Source organism: Eurosta solidaginis, chromosome 1, assembly GCF_040869045.1.
Source record: "Eurosta solidaginis isolate ZX-2024a chromosome 1, ASM4086904v1, whole genome shotgun sequence".
Taxonomy (NCBI): domain Eukaryota; kingdom Metazoa; phylum Arthropoda; class Insecta; order Diptera; family Tephritidae; genus Eurosta; species Eurosta solidaginis.
The window spans coordinates 175,729,609-175,747,739 of NC_090319.1; the positions used below are offsets into that span (position 1 = coordinate 175,729,609).

Sequence of the window (18,131 nt, forward strand, 5' to 3'; positions counted from 1 at the left end):
ATGGTAAGGTAATTGGATTGTTTTATTGAAGCGAAATATAACTTTAGAAAAAACTTTATAAAATGGTTGTGACACCTACCATATTAAGTAGAAGAAAATGAAAAAGTTCTGCAGGGCGAAATAAAAAACCCTTAAAATCTTGGCAGGTATTACATATATAAATAAATTAGCGGAATCCAACAGATGATGTTCTGGGTCACCCTGGTCCACATTTTGGTCGATATCTGGAAATCGCCTTCACATATACAAATACCACCACTTTCTTTTAAAACTCTCATTAATACGTTTAATTTGATACCCATATCGTACAAACTCATTCTAGAGTCACCCCTGGTCCACCTTTATAGCGATATCTCGAAAAGCCGTCCACCTATAGAACTGAGGCCCACTCCCTTTTAAAATTCTTATTAACTCCTTTCGTTTGATACCCATATTGCACAAACAAATTCTAGAGTCACCCCTGGTCCAGCTTTATGGCGATATTTCGAAAATGCGACCACCTATACAACAACCACCACTCCCTTTTAAAACCCTCATTAATACCTTTAATTTGATACCCATATCGTACAAACACATTCTAGAGTCACCCCTGGCCCACCTTTATGGCGATGTTTCGAAACGGCGTCCACCTATAGAACTAAGGCCTACTCCCTTTTAAAATACTCATTAACACCTTTCATTTGATACCCATATCGTACAAACAAATTCTAAGGTCACCCCTGGCCCACCTTTATGGCGATATCTCGAAAAGGCGAACACCTATAGAACGAAGGCCCACTCCATTTTAAAAATACCCATTAACACCTTTCATTTGATACCCATATCGTACTAACAAAGTCTAGAGTCACCCCTGGTCCACCTTTATTGCGATACCTCGAAAAGGCGTCCACCTATAGAACTAAAGCCCACTCCCTTTTAAAATACTTATTAACACTTTTCGTTTGATGCCCATATTGTACAAACAAATTCTAGGGTCACCCCTGGTCCACCTTTATGGCGATATCTCCAAACAGCGTCCACCTATGGAACTAAGGATTATTCCCTTTTAAAATACTCATTAGCACCTTTTATTTGATACCCATATCGTACAAACGCATTCTAGAGTCACCCCTGGTCCACCTTTGTGGCGATATCTCGAACAACAACCACCACTCCCTTTTAAAACCCTCATTAATACCTTTAATTTGATACCCATATCGTACAAAAACATTCTAGAGTCACCCCTGGTCCACCTTTATCGCGATATTTCGAAACGGCGTCCACCTATAGAACTAAGGCCCACTCCCTTTTAAAATACTTATTAAAACCTTTCGTTTGATGCCCATATTGTACAAACAAATTCTAGGGTCACCCCTGGTCCACCTTTATGGCGATATCTCCAAACGGCGTTCACCTATGGAACTAAGGATTATTCCCTTTTAAAATACTCATTAGCACCTGTTATTTGATACCCATATCGTACAAACGCATTCTAGAGTCACCCCTGGTCCACCTTTATGGCGATATCTCGAAAAGGCGACCATCTATACAACAACCACTACTCCCTTTTAAAACCCTCATTAATACCTTTAATTTGATACCCATATCGTACAAAAACATTCTAGAGTCACCCCTGGTCCACCTTTATGGCGATATTTCGAAACGGCGTCCACCTATAGAACTAAGGCCCACTCCCTTTTAAAATACTCATTAACACCATTCGTTTGATGCCCATATTGTACAAACAAATTCTAGGGTCACCCCTGTTCCACCTTTGTGGCGATATCTGGAAACGGCGTCCACCTATGGAACTAAGGATTACTACCTTTTAAAATACTCATTAAAACCTTTAATTTTATACCCTGATCCACCTTTATGGCTATATCCCTAAATGGCACCCACCTCTAAAACTTTGGCCCACTCCCTCATAAAATACTCTTTAATGCCTTTCATTTGATATACATGTCATACAAACAAATTCCAGGGTTTCCCTCGGTTCATTTTCCTACATGGTTATTTTCCCTTATGTTGTCACCATAGCTCTCAACTGAGTATGCAATGTTCGGTTACACCCGAACTTAACCTTCCTTACTTGTTATTATTAAGTTCTTCTTTCCATTCAGCTAAAACCATATTCAAAGCTGTTTCACAGGAATTTTTTTTTTTCTAAATCCTGATTGTTGAGGTATGAGTATATTTTTTTCTTCCAAGTATTGAACCAACTGGTTTTTTACACTAGTTCTAAAATCTTTTCATCACTGGCCAGTGTATTTATTGGACGTAACTCCTCTTCTTTTATTGTGTTATTAACTTTTTCGATTGGAACAATGGTAGAAGTTTTCCAAATACCCGGAACTATGCCACTACTTAAACTTTCATTCATGATTTGCGCATAGAGGTATCTCAGATATGATATCATGTCTTTAAGAACACCATCTGATAACAGCTTTTTATCACCTCGCTTAGATTTAAACGTCATGACAATTTTGATGACGTCGTCTGTACTAACTTTTACAAATTTAAAAATCCCATATAAGTGAATAGGAAAATTTACTTCTGTATAAAATTCTTCTATATTAATGCAAATATCCTCAATTCTATCAACAAAATATTTATTTAGATTGTTAGCAATTTCAGATTCATTCATATATGCTGTGCCGTTTATCAAAATTTTCTTGAAATAAGAGTCTTCATTAACCCTACTTATTGCGAATTTCAAATATTTCCACATCGCTTTACTATCTTTACTATTCATCTGTATCTTATGCTCCATATGCTTAATTTTTTTTAATTTTTACCAGCTTCTTATATTCTTTTTTTATGTGTCTATACTCATCCCATTCTCCGAATATTTGAGCTAGTTTATAAAGTTCTAATTTATATTTATTCATGTTGGCTATCTCATTGTCATACCATTTACTAATTAACTTTAAGTGTACTACCTTTTCATACGTTAAGTTTCGCATGGCATTTAAAACATTGCTATTAACCAGCCCTACTTTGCACTCTAAATCAATTCTATTAAAGTTGCTAAAATCGCACAAGCGCAATTGATTAATCAGTGCTTCCGTATTATAATACTCCCAAGAAGTAATTTTTTTAAGGCTTCTCATTTTTGACCTAGGACTGCCTTTAATTTTAAATTGGATGGTTTCATGATCTGATATTTGGTGTTCATCTAACTTTTCACATACTATATCGTCAGTATTCGAAAAGAGTAAATCAATTTTAGTTTTAGATGTCTCAGTTATACGGGTATCAAAATCAACTTTTTGATTCATTGAATATGATTTAAATAGATCAATTAGTTGAATGCTATAAGTTGAGCTATTATTCAAATTGATATTAAAATCACCTACAAGAATATTGCTATCTGACAGTTCGCAAGTACTACCGAGGACGTTGCGCAAATAGTTAATAAAATCGGCATCACTTGTACTAGGAGAGTGATAAATCACTCCAATTTGCCATTTTGGGTTGAAGTGCTTCAATTTAATAAAAATACACCAAAGATTTGTATCTATTGCTTTGTTGAATTTAATGTTATATTCAATTGAATTATGTACGTAAATCAGCACACCGCCAGTATGTCTACTATGTGAATCGCATCGCACTAGTTTGTAAGTATGTATGTATATTTAACTCTGAATTTGAAATTTCAGTGGTACATGTCTCAGCACATAATATTGTAGCTGGATTTTTTATTTCAATAAGTCTTCGAGTTCCTCTTTATTGCCTAAAATACTATTAATATTAAGATAAAGACAAATAGGATATTGATTTCTTGATTGCTACTTTCTTGTTCTAGATTTACTTTCAATATATCTTTTATATGCGGGGCATTCCTGACTAAAGGCAGTATGGTGTATATCCGCTTCTAATAGTTTTTTATGTACAAGCTCACAACAATTTACACACTTAAAAATACTTGATGAGCAATCTTTTAAGTCATGATTTCATGCACATTTACTACATGCTTTTTTGTTAATGCATTCAACAGCCTTATGATTAAAACCTAAACATTTAAAGCATCTAAATACTCTTACGTACTCAATGGTAATGCAAGAGTCCCACTCTATATTTATTTTCTTTTGGTGCAAAATATTTTCAAACGTCAACAAGTGCGCTAAAACATTCTTCTCTACGACTATAGTTCTCAAAAATCTTTACAACTTTAAACTCTTTACCCTCACATATACTATTCTGTTTCGTAATGTATTCTACTAAGCGCTCACTGCTTAGTCTCTCTGTTAAACCTATCACTTTAAATATTTTCTTCATTTCTCTCATGTCTTTAGTTTTCTCTGCCTCGAACTCTTTTCCAATTTGTTCCGCTATTTTCTTCTGCAGTAGTTCGCATGACTCTTTATTCTTGCATTTAACTACAATCCCTCCGTTGTTTATTTCTTTCACTCCCGTCACATGACATTCGGTTGACTCTATCACTGTTTTTAATGCTTCTTTTGTATGTTTATTTTTCTTTGCTTTATCTTTTGGTTTAATAACAATTCTATTTTCCTTTTGTGCTACAGCTTCAGCATATGTAACTTTATTGTTATTGTTTTTGCTATTGGTCATTTTGTAGAGTGGTATTTATTTTTTCGTTATTATTTTCTAATGTTTTGGATAGCTCTGTTAATATATCTTTCTTCATTTGGCAAATTTTAATTTCGACATTATGCTCAAGCAATGAGTTGAAATCTGTAATCAGACTAGTTTTCAGCTGTTGAATCTTATTAAACAAGGCTTCTTCAATTATGTCTTTCATATCTCTCTTTCCGATTTTGTTTTGATCGCAATTTTCTATCAAATGTTTGATTTCAATAAATTTCGTATTTGTATCACATAATGTGCACTGATTACAAAACCACTTAATATTTGCGTTTTCACTCAGCAATTTGATTTCCTGTCTTTTCATATTACTACATTTAATGCAGAAAAAGCTGCCGCAGCCTCCTGAACATGGAATAGAATCGTCTATTTGTAACATTTTCACCATGCATTTTTTTACACTCAGAAGGCGGCATTTTGCCTTCCCTCCCGCCACTTGTAAAAAGTTAATAAAGTCACTATCTTTCCTTTTATTTTGTTTTGTTTAATGTGGTTTATTAACACAAGATTACTTTGTTAAATTAAAACCAGTAGGAAAAACTTTTTTGTCCATTAATATAAATATTTATACGAAGCTAACAAAACACGTCCAAACACGTCAACGTCAACGTCATCTCACAATAGGAGTGAGTCTCTTTTTGATTCTATTATAAGTAACAATCTAAGTATGTGCAACTCTGGAGACAAACCAACTTTCATCACCTCAAACAGGAAGAAGGTTCTAGATGTTACTCCAGTTTCTGGGGCATTCTCTGACCTTGTCAAAAATTGGAGAGTTTCCAACGAAAACTCCTACTCTGATCATATGTATATCATTTTCACTCTGCTCTTGCGTACACCGCCTAGGGTGGCTTACACGAATAGGAGACGTACGGACTGGAACCTTTATGAAAAAGTCCTATCCTCTACTCTCCTAAAGAACGCTCCTCACGGTAGGCCGAGCCTACCGCTAACAACTGATGAAGCGCCTCCTTTAGACACAACATTTGCTTCTCTGGGTAAGCTAGACTCATCATCAAAAATAGAAGAAGCAGTAGATCTTATCACCAAATCTTGTAACGCTGCCTTCACAGTAGCCGGCCCGTAGGTTAAGGTGAGGGGTAAAAAGAAACCCTATTGGTGGAACCAAGAAATCTCCGAGCAGAGGAAAAACAGCACAAAACTCTTTAACGAGGCTAAGCGCACGGGAATCTGGTCCCATTATAAGGACGGCTTAAAATCTTTTAAAAAGTTAATCCAGAACGCCAAAAGGGACTCCTGGAAGAACTTCACTAATGACATCGAAGAAGTCTCAGAGGCCAATCGCCTACGAAAGGTCCTCTCCAAAAACCCCATACCTCCAAGCTGCATTCGCACAACGAGCGGAGAATGGGTCACTTCTAGTACGGAAATTCTCGAAACCCTGATCAGCACTCACTTTCCGGGCTGCAGATCTCAACCATACATCTTAAACACGCAATCTAACCCAGGGCCATTTCAACTCCTGGACCACATTGTAAGCGAAAAAGGAGAGTCTGGGCAATGAAGTCCTTTAAACCCTTCAAATCTCCGGGAACGGATGGAATATTTCCCGCTGAATTGCAAGCTGCAAGCGATCTTATAAGCCCGCTGCTAGCTAAAATCTACAAGGCTTGCCTCAACCTGATCTATATCCCCACGGAATGGACCAAGGCAAAGGTAGTCTTCATACCCAAAGGAGGCAGGATATCGGGCAACAGTCCAAAGGATTTCAGACCAATAAGTCTGACCTCCTTCCTGCTAAAAGTTCTAGAACGATTGCTGGACGCCTACATTAGACGATCGGCAAATAAGGCACTAATCTCCATCAACCAACACGCCTACTCTAAGGGCAAATCCGTAAAGATAGCTCTACATGCTATCACTACTAAGATAGATAAGGGTCTTGCCTTTAAAGAATTTACGCTGGGTATCTTTCTCGACATAGAAGGAGCCTTCAACAACGTTCTCCCAGCAGCGGTCACAAAATCTCTACGTTCTTTAGGGGTGGAAGAGCCTCTTGTGAAATTCGTCGAGCTCCTTCTAAACAAGAGAATGATTATCTCTGAGCTGGGCAGCTCATCGTTAATAAGGTATACCAACAGAGGAACCCCCCAGGGGGCGTTCTTTCTCCTCTACTATGGAACCTTCCGATGCTTGGCGAACTCTTGCAAAATGCTCTTAATCTAACAAACACATGGTCTATGGAATGCGGACTCAGCATCAGCAGTGAAAAAACTGAGATGGTGCTTTTTACCCGCAAACGCAGTATACCGGAATTTACCCTCCCGTCCCTAAACAGGAAGGAAATCAAACTCTCTACCGAGGTTAAATATCTCGGTGTTATTCTAGACAGGAAGCTTGACTGGAAGCGAAATGTGGAGGAACGATCCAGGAAAGCCACAATGGCTCTCTACGCTTGTAAGTCGGCAATCGGAAAAAGGTGGGGTCTCCAGCCACGCATAGTCCATTGGATCTATACGGCAGTGGTGAGACCCATACTCTTCTACCCCGTCACCGTATGGTGGACGGCACTCGATATCGAATCTAACAAGAGTAAGGTAACGAGAGAGCAGAGGATTGCGGCAATGCTCACCAGCGGTGCCCTTCCCTCCACTCCCACCAAAGCTCTTGAAACCATATTATTCCTTCTCCCAACTGATCTATATGGTAGATACTGTGCCTCCTGCAACGCGGCAAGGCTCAACGCTATCGAACCATGGAGGGATTGCAGGTTTGGTCACACCCGGATCCTGAAGCAAGTCCCCGAAACCTTCTTGAAATTAGACCATACAACATCCCCCCTTGCTGGGACAACAAATTTTCCACAAGAATCCCAGAGAGGGACGAGTTGGCAAATGGCGTGGAGCCGGGATAACACGAAATCTCCGTTTTTACAGACGGCTCTAAACTAAACAACAGAGTCGGCAGCGGGATATTCTCGGAGAAGCTCAATCTAAGCGAGAGCTTTCGCCTACCTGATCACTGCAGTGTTTTTCAGGCTGAACTCATAGCTATCTGGGAAGCAGCCTGCTATCTTGCTAACCTGCAGGTAACCAATTCTATTTCAATTTTCTCTGACAGCCAAGCTGCCATAAATGCAATGCAGTAACACCTCATCACTAGTGGCATTGAAGTGCAGAGAAACCCTCAACAAACTAGCTGAAAATTGCAACCTAAGCATAATATGGGTTCCTGGCCACTGTGACATCTCAGGAAACTGCGCTGCGGATGAGCTAGCTAGGGAAGGCACCAACTTGCAAACAACAACCTCCGCTGTTTGGGCCAGCCCTCCTCTAAACACTTGCAAATACCACCTGCGATCTCTTTTCACGGATCAGGCAAACGCCAGATGGGCGAGGGAACCTACATGTAGTATATCCAAGCAAATCTGGCCTAAGCTGGATGAAAAGAGATCGCGATCGGTGATATTGTTAAACCGTATCTCTATAAGCCCACTAGTGGGCCTTCTTACAGCTCACTGTCTCATGGGCACTCACGGTGCCTATATGGGCCTGCAGACAAATGACTTCTGCCGCAGCTGTAGGGACGAGGAGGAGATAGAAAGCGTTGAGCACTATCTGTGTCACTGTCCCGCACTGTCAAAAACCAGGTACCAATGCCTCCACAGACACTCTTTTGGGTGCCTTTCGGAGCTTGAATCTATATACCCAAACGATATCTTGCGTTTCATTAGGCAAACGCGCTGGTTTAGCCTCACTGGGGTCTAAACTCTCCTCTTCTTCGAAAGTAGGATAACAGGAAATAGGGGCCCCCGCGTGGTAGCACAACGGGCCACAACGGCCTACGTGAGTCTCCGCTGGGACAGCGGAGGCAGCCACTCTAACCTAACCTAACCTAACCTAGCATTGATAACTAAGTGGGGCTGTGATGGATCATCTGGACAAAGCGCATATAAACAAAGAATAAATGTAGACGATGAAACAATTAGAGATAGTTATATGTTTATGGCTTCTATTGTTCCATTACGACTAAAAGATGAAGCTTCAGAATATTGGAAAAATCCACGTCCGTCATCAACTATATTGTGCCGCCCGATATTATTTAAATACGAGAAGGAGTCTTGAAAATCTTGATGATTCAATAACTGACGAACTAAATTATGAGTATGGAATATCTCCTTTGCATGCTAGGATAATATGTATGGAATTTGTTTTGAAGCTCGCTTATACACTACCACAACAAGGAGAAGTTTTCGACGACAATACAACATGTAAGGAGAAACAAAACAGGAGAAAAAAATAATTCAGGATGCATTCTATAAAGAGATTAAAATTTACTCAGTTAGAGTTGACTGTCCAGAGTATGGATACGGAAATACAAATGATGGTAACTCCTCAAGCAGATTTTTTGAAAACGATAAAGAGACTGCTCGCATAACGGAGTTGATAGAGATATTGTGAAAAATTGGGAGTAATTTTAAATATTTTAAACTGCCATGAACCAGTTAATGGACCCAAATTTGGAGAATATGCATCTAAAACTACAGAGTTGCTGCATCAAAAGTAACCTGAGAAGAAACTTACACCAACGGTACATACAATTTTAGCACATGGAAAAGATTTAATAGAGTACCAGTGCTTACCATTAGGACTACAAAAGATATAGATGTATGAACACCTGAAAAGTATCACGAGTTAGACAAAACGAAGACCTTTTCAACATGTTAGCTATCTCTTCTGATCCAGTCATATCATATATGAGGTATGTAAGAACACAAAAAGATCTTACAGATGCGTATAACTCAGAAATGGTTCCAGTGACGATGACTATGTTAAGATAAAATAAGTTTCTCACTTCTTATCACAACAATGAAAAGAGATTTACTAATCAATTTTGTTACTTTACTGAAAAATAAGATTTCTATGTAATTTTTTTGAAGCACCCTGTATCTGTGACATTCTGAGCTTTCACACGGTAAAACTTCAAATAATTAGCTTTCATTTGCATTTAAAATTTTTAAAATATCTTCATTGGTTCAAAAGTTATGATTTTTGCAAAGAAAAAACTCAAAGGCGCCACTGTGCGGGGTAGCAGCTCACTTTTTGCATCTTCATCTGTCGCAATCTCATAATTCATAATACATTCAATCGCGTTGTCATAAAATTTACAGCTGGATATCATCAAATGTTCAACATTAGCCAATGGTGTAATCAATTCAATGAGATCATCTACGGAAGAACGAAAAAAAGTAAAACCAGCGAACAATCAAAGCAATTTCCAAAAAATTTTACCTCCATTCAAGACTTTTACTAACTCATTATTCATATTTTGCGCAATTTCAGACTCTTCATTAAATTGTTCGATATAACTATCGATGTTATCCCAATTTTTGGCTACTTGAAAGAAACAATCAACTGCACGTCCCAACAGGCAACTCTTTTGTGATACTATACCAGACATATATTTCATCACAACCTGTTGACAACGGCAACCCGTGTAAATCGCTTTTAAGCAACTTCCATACTTCTGCTCCACATAATAATGTGCCGCGTATGTGGCATATGTAAGACATGCCTTCTGTAGCAGGAGCAACTTTAAATTAACATAAAAAGCTGCGTATTAAATTTCGTTGCTATACGCAATATTCTTTGCTTAACATCCTTAACATGCATTTCACTCTCTTTGATAAACTTTTCCTCATTTGAATTGAAAATTTCTAAACAAGGAATACCCGCAATAATGTGCTCCAGGGACATACGGCACCGACCTTCTGTACCGGCTTGTAATGAGATGGTGTACGTAGTTAACGTTTGCCGTTCTTTACATCCAAATTGAACTCCTTCAGCGTATCGCAAATCTGTTTGACTGCTACATTGCTGCTATGTTCAACACTTTTACTCAACTCATGTTGTACATCATTCAAATTGAAGTTATCATCATTGCATATCGGAATCAAAACCAGAGTTATCAAATTTAGGCGCTTTTGGGTCTATACCAAGCAGGCACATGCAAATCAGATAATGTATAATGAGATAAAGTAACAATCTGTGAATATTTTTCCTTAGGAAGCAGCTTGATGCAGTTGTCTAGTAAAGCCTTAATGTAACCCGCCATAAACTAAGACTTTTTTTTTTAATTTTCTGATACCATGTTTACACGACAATAGCGATCGACGTATTAGAACACGTTTTGAGTTTGAACCAATTCAAAAAAAAAATGTTTCTCCACCAAAGAAATGCTTGGCTTGCGGTGTATTTTAATTTAAAATTAAATATTTCCACAATTTCTGTTTTTTTTTGTTTTGCGCTTTTTGAGTGAAGTTGGCTGCGATAGTTCTATATGTCAAAAAATTTCCGTGGTGTGTTTTAGGACTTCATTCACAATAGAGCCGTTTTTTCTACTTTCAGCACTACCTTTCAAGTCGCTTATAAATTAGCCGACTTCACGAGGGGTAGATAAAATAAGCGAGTTAGTGTTATTGCTTTGAATAGCCGCGTTCTGTTCTAAGCGAGCACGAAAAGAACGCCAAACTCGGTTACCATTTCCCTGCATGTATTTAACAACACTGGTAACATTTCAGCTGTCAAAATCATCTGTTGTTTATTATTGACGTTTTCTTTGTTTGTTTAAGCGCGGAAATTAAAACATTTTTGTAAATTATCAATATTTGTTGTGTTTTGAACACCTATCTTGGTGGTTTTTTATATTTTCATTGTAAATCTCGTGATATTTGCAATAAAATATTTTTGAAAATTTACTGGCAATAAATAAGAAAAAAATACTAATAAAAAAAAGCGAAGTGAGTGATTCGGAAAACTATTTGGTAAATTACTAATTAATTAAAGAAATTAGAAAGAAATAAGGGTTAGTAATCTTTCAGATTGGATCTCTCCTCTTGGATGACCAGAGTGAATTGCGTGATACTCAAAGCTCAATGCGCGTACAAATTGAGCACTCCATAATTGCAGCAATACAATCAATGCGGCCGGAAAATTTTATGCGCATAATAGCACTAACAAATAGCAAGGGTGAAGTGCTGCCAGAACGTTCCTGGTTGCTACCGTTGTTGCGTGAAGGCGCCAGGGGTGCTACATTCAAATTATTTGTTATAGAGCAGATTTCAGTAATTTTGGTACAAAAAGTGCGTAGAGTAGCCGAAGCAGCTGTAGCGTTTTTAATAACATTTATAAAAATAATGCCATCTCCATTGGTTGAAAATCATTTGGAGACAATTGTAAGTATCTTACCAGATTGCTTGCCATGTTTGATTACATATCTTTTTTTACAATTTAAGATTAAATGAATGTCAGCTATGGCCAAAGACACCAAACGCTTTTGTCGAATACAAATAGGTTATTTGTTGAAAAAACTTTGCAAAAGTTTCACTGCTGAAGAATTAATTAAATTTGTACCAGGCGATGTTAAAGACACACATCGACGTCTTAAAAAATACGGAAGCAAATGCGACGTGAAAATAGAAAACAGTTGAATGAGAAGGATAAGAGCGATGATGAAGATTCTGAATCTCATTGCAGCATTGATGACATACTAGCAGATTCAGATTTACCCGAAGAAGATGGAAGACTGATTATAAGTGATAAACCTGTACTTGTGGCGATGTCAGTGACAGCACAAGCGACGAAACCGTTGATGATGGTGACGCTGGTACTACAATTAAGAAAGCCCCTAAACGTGGAATGGATGCTGACTCCAGTGATGGTATGGTACTGTGATTTTATAAAATATTACTGCTTTTTTTTAATAATATAACAATTTTTCAACTCTAGCAAAAGAGGAACACCCCATTATAAGCCGCAAATGTAAAGCAACAGATGCCATAAATATGTGCTCGGGTAAAACGAATACTTCAAAATATATAGCCGGTGGCAAGGGTATACATCGTCCATTAGGTGGTGCTTGCAATGTAGTCTGGCTACTCAGCAAAATCAGCCAAATCGCGAAAATCTACACCAGGTAGTGCATATGCGGGTACTGAATATACAACAAAGAAAGCTAAAGGCGATATGAAGAAAAAAGGCAAGCTCGATCCGTTTATATACCGCTCAGTCGAAATACGCTAAATAAAAGGTAAGATTTACTATCTACTGCAAAGCCAAATCAGTGGCTAACGAATTTGAAATAAAAGATTGAATTCTCTTACTGAAATAAATCGCTATGACGAAGTGGGTCACTAGCAGAGGAGGAACGCAATCTCTCTAGGGAAACGTGCATGGGTCTAGCTCAACTTCGATCTGGCTACTGTAATAGGTTAAACTCTCACCCATTCAAAATCAACCTCGACATACAAAACATATGTCCTGCTTGTAATGTGTCCCCACATGACACCAACCATCTCTTCAATTGTATTGTGGAACCAACGCTCCTAACACCCCTTTCATTATGGTCCACACCTGTTGAAACCGCAAGTATCCTTGGACTTCCGTTAGAGGACATTGATGACAATTTATGATTGGTCGCACCTATTGGATGGGGCGAAGCACTACTACAACAAAAACGACAACGAAATTAAATGGGGTTACACAGTGAAATGGGTCGTGCAGTTTCGTTGCTATGCAGGGATTATTTCCGGAATCTTCTTGGAATCACCTGACTGTATTGAGATCATTGCGCAGCTCTTGGAATCATTTCTTAATTGTTTTTTTCCGACCTATTCTTTTGAGACCAATTCGCAGTTTTTTGGGCCCATATCGGTATAATTTCGGAACTGTAACTTCTATTTTCAGCACCATTCGGGTCGTCTTCGTAACATTTCGAGATTGTTTTGGAACCATTTTTACTATTTATCTGAAACATTTCGCTATTGTTTTCGGATAGTTTAGAACTTTCGGTAAAATTTCGGGAGTGTATTCGGGACCATTCTGGGGAATATTGCGGGATCAGTTCGAAATTTTTGGGCTCTTATTCGATAATTTGTGTCCAGTTTCGGTATTGCTTTCGGACCGAATTCCGTATAATTTCGGAGTAATCTCAGTTTAATATTTTGTAAAAATGACATAGAGAAATTTTCAGACTTGTGTTTGGAACCATTTCGGGATAGTTCAGAGATCTTTTCTAGGCTATTTCGGGATTCTTTCCAAGCTAGGAACGGATCACTTCCGGATAATTTAGGAACTATTTTGCTACCGTTTGCGGGGTGGTGTTCGGGTCTTTTGGGGGAAGATTTTCGGGATCATTTCCAGGCTATTTCAGGACTGTTTTGGCCCATTTTCGTTCCTTCAGGGTAATTTCGGGCCCATTTAAGAATTGTTTTAAGGATGACTTTCGGACTATAGCGCGAGAATTTCAGTAAGTTTTTAGGATCTTTTGAGGACTGTTTCGAGACTACATTCATATTTGGGCTTTGTTATTATTTTTTAAAGTTTATTCCCAACTCAGAATAAGTCGAATAGTAACACTATAAATATGTGATAATCTTTTAGAAGTTCGATTTATGATTTATATGTCTTTCCATATTTCTTTGCAGAAAACGAGCAAAATATACAGGCACATTCAAAAATATTGAAAATGGTGCGCGCAAAGGTGCCCTGAAAGGTGCTAAACATAAAGTTGCCAAGCCTTACAAAAAATAATAAAATTATGAAAAACGGCACAACGCAAAAAAAATTTATATACAAATACTCACTTATATTGTATATTTTAAAGTTATCTTGCTGTTAAACTAATAAGTTATAAATCAAAAATGATAAGCAGAAAATAAAATTAAATACCATAATTTAAACTGTAATAAATGCACTCACATATAATTATTTAAATAAGAGATTAGAATTAGTTAGCACCTACGTAAGTATGTGTGGATACAATATTTGAACCATTTATTAAAACTGGCGCAAGTACATTTTCGAAATCATTGAACTTATTGCAATTTTGTTAAGCTATAGGTATTTCCATTCAAGCAAGCATTCCTAATACCGTATTCGAAAAAATTTAATTAAGTAATTGGCAAAAAATTAGATTTCTTTTTATAGTTTTTTTGTTAATAATAATACTGACATGAGTCCAGTTTATAATAAAACCATCGTTTTCTTTTCTAATTCGAATAATTCTCTACATCGAGTAACCTACCGTGATTTTTAAAATCAATCTAAATAATTCGATGCATACAAAAATATACTTGTGAAATTTTACAAAGGAACGGCTCATTTTTATGGTTATGCGCTATTATTAAAAATACTTTAATTTTGTTTCACCTGAGTATAAATGAGTTCATTTAAATCAAACTAATAAATTAATTGCATTTATAAGTTTGCATTTTTGTTCTCAAAAAATTTGTTTCAATATGCGTTTGTCTCCATTCGCCTTCCGGATCGAGCCCAGTCATTGTTTCTTCATAAAAATGAAGTTTATTATGTCCATCTATCAGTATTACAGTGTGTGTATGACTACCATAGGCAGCTTGTGGCATTGAAGTGCAGAGAAACCCTCAACAAACTAGCTGAAAATTGCAACCTAAGCATAATATGGGTTCCTGGCCACTGTGACATCTCAGGAAACTGCGCTGCGGATGAGCTAGCTAGGGAAGGCACCAACTTGCAAACAACAACCTCCGCTGTTTGGGCCAGCCCTCCTCTAAACACTTGCAAATACCACCTGCGATCTCTTTTCACGGATCAGGCAAACGCCAGATGGGCGAGGGAACCTACATGTAGTATATCCAAGCAAATCTGGCCTAAGCTGGATGAAAAGAGATCGCGATCGGTGATATTGTTAAACCGTATCTCTATAAGCCCACTAGTGGGCCTTCTTACAGCTCACTGTCTCATGGGCACTCACGGTGCCTATATGGGCCTGCAGACAAATGACTTCTGCCGCAGCTGTAGGGACGAGGAGGAGATAGAAAGCGTTGAGCACTATCTGTGTCACTGTCCCGCACTGTCAAAAACCAGGTACCAATGCCTCCACAGACACTCTTTTGGGTGCCTTTCGGAGCTTGAATCTATATACCCAAACGATATCTTGCGTTTCATTAGGCAAACGCGCTGGTTTAGCCTCACTGGGGTCTAAACTCTCCTCTTCTTCGAAAGTAGGATAACAGGAAATAGGGGCCCCCGCGTGGTAGCACAACGGGCCACAACGGCCTACGTGAGTCTCCGCTGGGACAGCGGAGGCAGCCACTCTAACCTAACCTAACCTAACCTAGCATTGATAACTAAGTGGGGCTGTGATGGATCATCTGGACAAAGCGCATATAAACAAAGAATAAATGTAGACGATGAAACAATTACAGATAGTTATATGTTTATGGCTTCTATTGTTCCATTACGACTAAAAGATGAAGCTTCAGAATATTGGAAAAATCCACGTCCGTCATCAACTATATTGTGCCGCCCGATATTATTTAAATACGAGAAGGAGTCTTGAAAATCTTGATGATTCAATAACTGACGAACTAAATTATGAGTATGGAATATCTCCTTTGCATGCTAGGATAATATGTATGGAATTTGTTTTGAAGCTCGCTTATACACTACCACAACAAGGAGAAGTTTTCGACGACAATACAACATGTAAGGAGAAACAAAACAGGAGAAAAAAATAATTCAGGATGCATTCTATAAAGAGATTAAAATTTACTCAGTTAGAGTTGACTGTCCAGAGTATGGATACGGAAATACAAATGATGGTAACTCCTCAAGCAGATTTTTTGAAAACGATAAAGAGACTGCTCGCATAACGGAGTTGATAGAGATATTGTGAAAAATTGGGAGTAATTTTAAATATTTTAAACTGCCATGAACCAGTTAATGGACCCAAATTTGGAGAATATTCATCTAAAACTACAGAGTTGCTGCATCAAAAGTAACCTGAGAAGAAACTTACACCAACGGTACATACAATTTTAGCACATGGAAAAGATTTAATACAGTACCAGTGCTTACCATTAGGACTACAAAAGATATAGATGTATGAACACCTGAAAAGTATCACGAGTTCGACAAAACGAAGACCTTTTCAACATGTTAGCTATCTCTTCTGATCCAGTCATATCATATATGAGGTATGTAAGAACACAAAAAGATCTTACAGATGCGTATAACTCAGAAATGGTTCCAGTGACGATGACTATGTTAAGATAAAATAAGTTTCTCACTTCTTATCACAACAATGAAAAGAGATTTACTAATCAATTTTGTTACTTTACTGAAAAATAAGATTTCTATGTAATTTTTTTGAAGCACCCTGTATCTGTGACATTCTGAGCTTTCACACGGTAAAACTTCAAATAATTAGCTTTCATTTGCATTTAAAATTTTTAAAATATCTTCATTGGTTCAAAAGTTATGATTTTTGCAAAGAAAAAACTCAAAGGCGCCACTGTGCGGGGTAGCAGCTCACTTTTTGCATCTTCATCTGTCGCAATCTCATAATTCATAATACATTCAATCGCGTTGTCATAAAATTTACAGCTGGATATCATCAAATGTTCAACATTAGCCAATGGTGTAATCAATTCAATGAGATCATCTACGGAAGAACGAAAAAAAGTAAAACCAGCGAACAATCAAAGCAATTTCCAAAAAATTTTACCTCCATTCAAGACTTTTACTAACTCATTATTCATATTTTGCGCAATTTCAGACTCTTCATTAAATTGTTCGATATAACTATCGATGTTATCCCAATTTTTGGCTACTTGAAAGAAACAATCAACTGCACGTCCCAACAGGCAACTCTTTTGTGATACTATACCAGACATATATTTCATCACAACCTGTTGACAACGGCAACCCGTGTAAATCGCTTTTAAGCAACTTCCATACTTCTGCTCCACATAATAATGTGCCGCGTATGTGGCATATGTAAGACATGCCTTCTGTAGCAGGAGCAACTTTAAATTAACATAAAAAGCTGCGTATTAAATTTCGTTGCTATACGCAATATTCTTTGCTTAACATCCTTAACATGCATTTCACTCTCTTTGATAAACTTTTCCTCATTTGAATTGAAAATTTCTAAACAAGGAATACCCGCAATAATGTGCTCCAGGGACATACGGCACCGACCTTCTGTACCGGCTTGTAATGAGATGGTGTACGTAGTTAACGTTTGCCGTTCTTTACATCCAAATTGAACTCCTTCAGCGTATCGCAAATCTGTTTGACTGCTACATTGCTGCTATGTTCAACACTTTTACTCAACTCATGTTGTACATCATTCAAATTGAAGTTATCATCATTGCATATCGGAATCAAAACCAGAGTTATCAAATTTAGGCGCTTTTGGGTCTATACCAAGCAGGCACATGCAAATCAGATAATGTATAATGAGATAAAGTAACAATCTGTGAATATTTTTCCTTAGGAAGCAGCTTGATGCAGTTGTCTAGTAAAGCCTTAATGTAACCCGCCATAAACTAAGACTTTTTTTTTTAATTTTCTGATACCATGTTTACACGACAATAGCGATCGACGTATTAGAACACGTTTTGAGTTTGAACCAATTCAAAAAAAAAATGTTTCTCCACCAAAGAAATGCTTGGCTTGCGGTGTATTTTAATTTAAAATTAAATATTTCCACAATTTCTGTTTTTTTTTGTTTTGCGCTTTTTGAGTGAAGTTGGC

General features: G+C 37.5%; 1 pseudogene; it reads right to left on the bottom strand.

Annotated features, from left to right (window-relative positions):
- Positions 1 to 17,920, bottom strand: part of LOC137238670 (uncharacterized) — a 38,613-nt pseudogene extending 20,693 nt beyond the window's left edge.
- Positions 17,921 to 18,131: the final 211 nt, after the last annotated feature.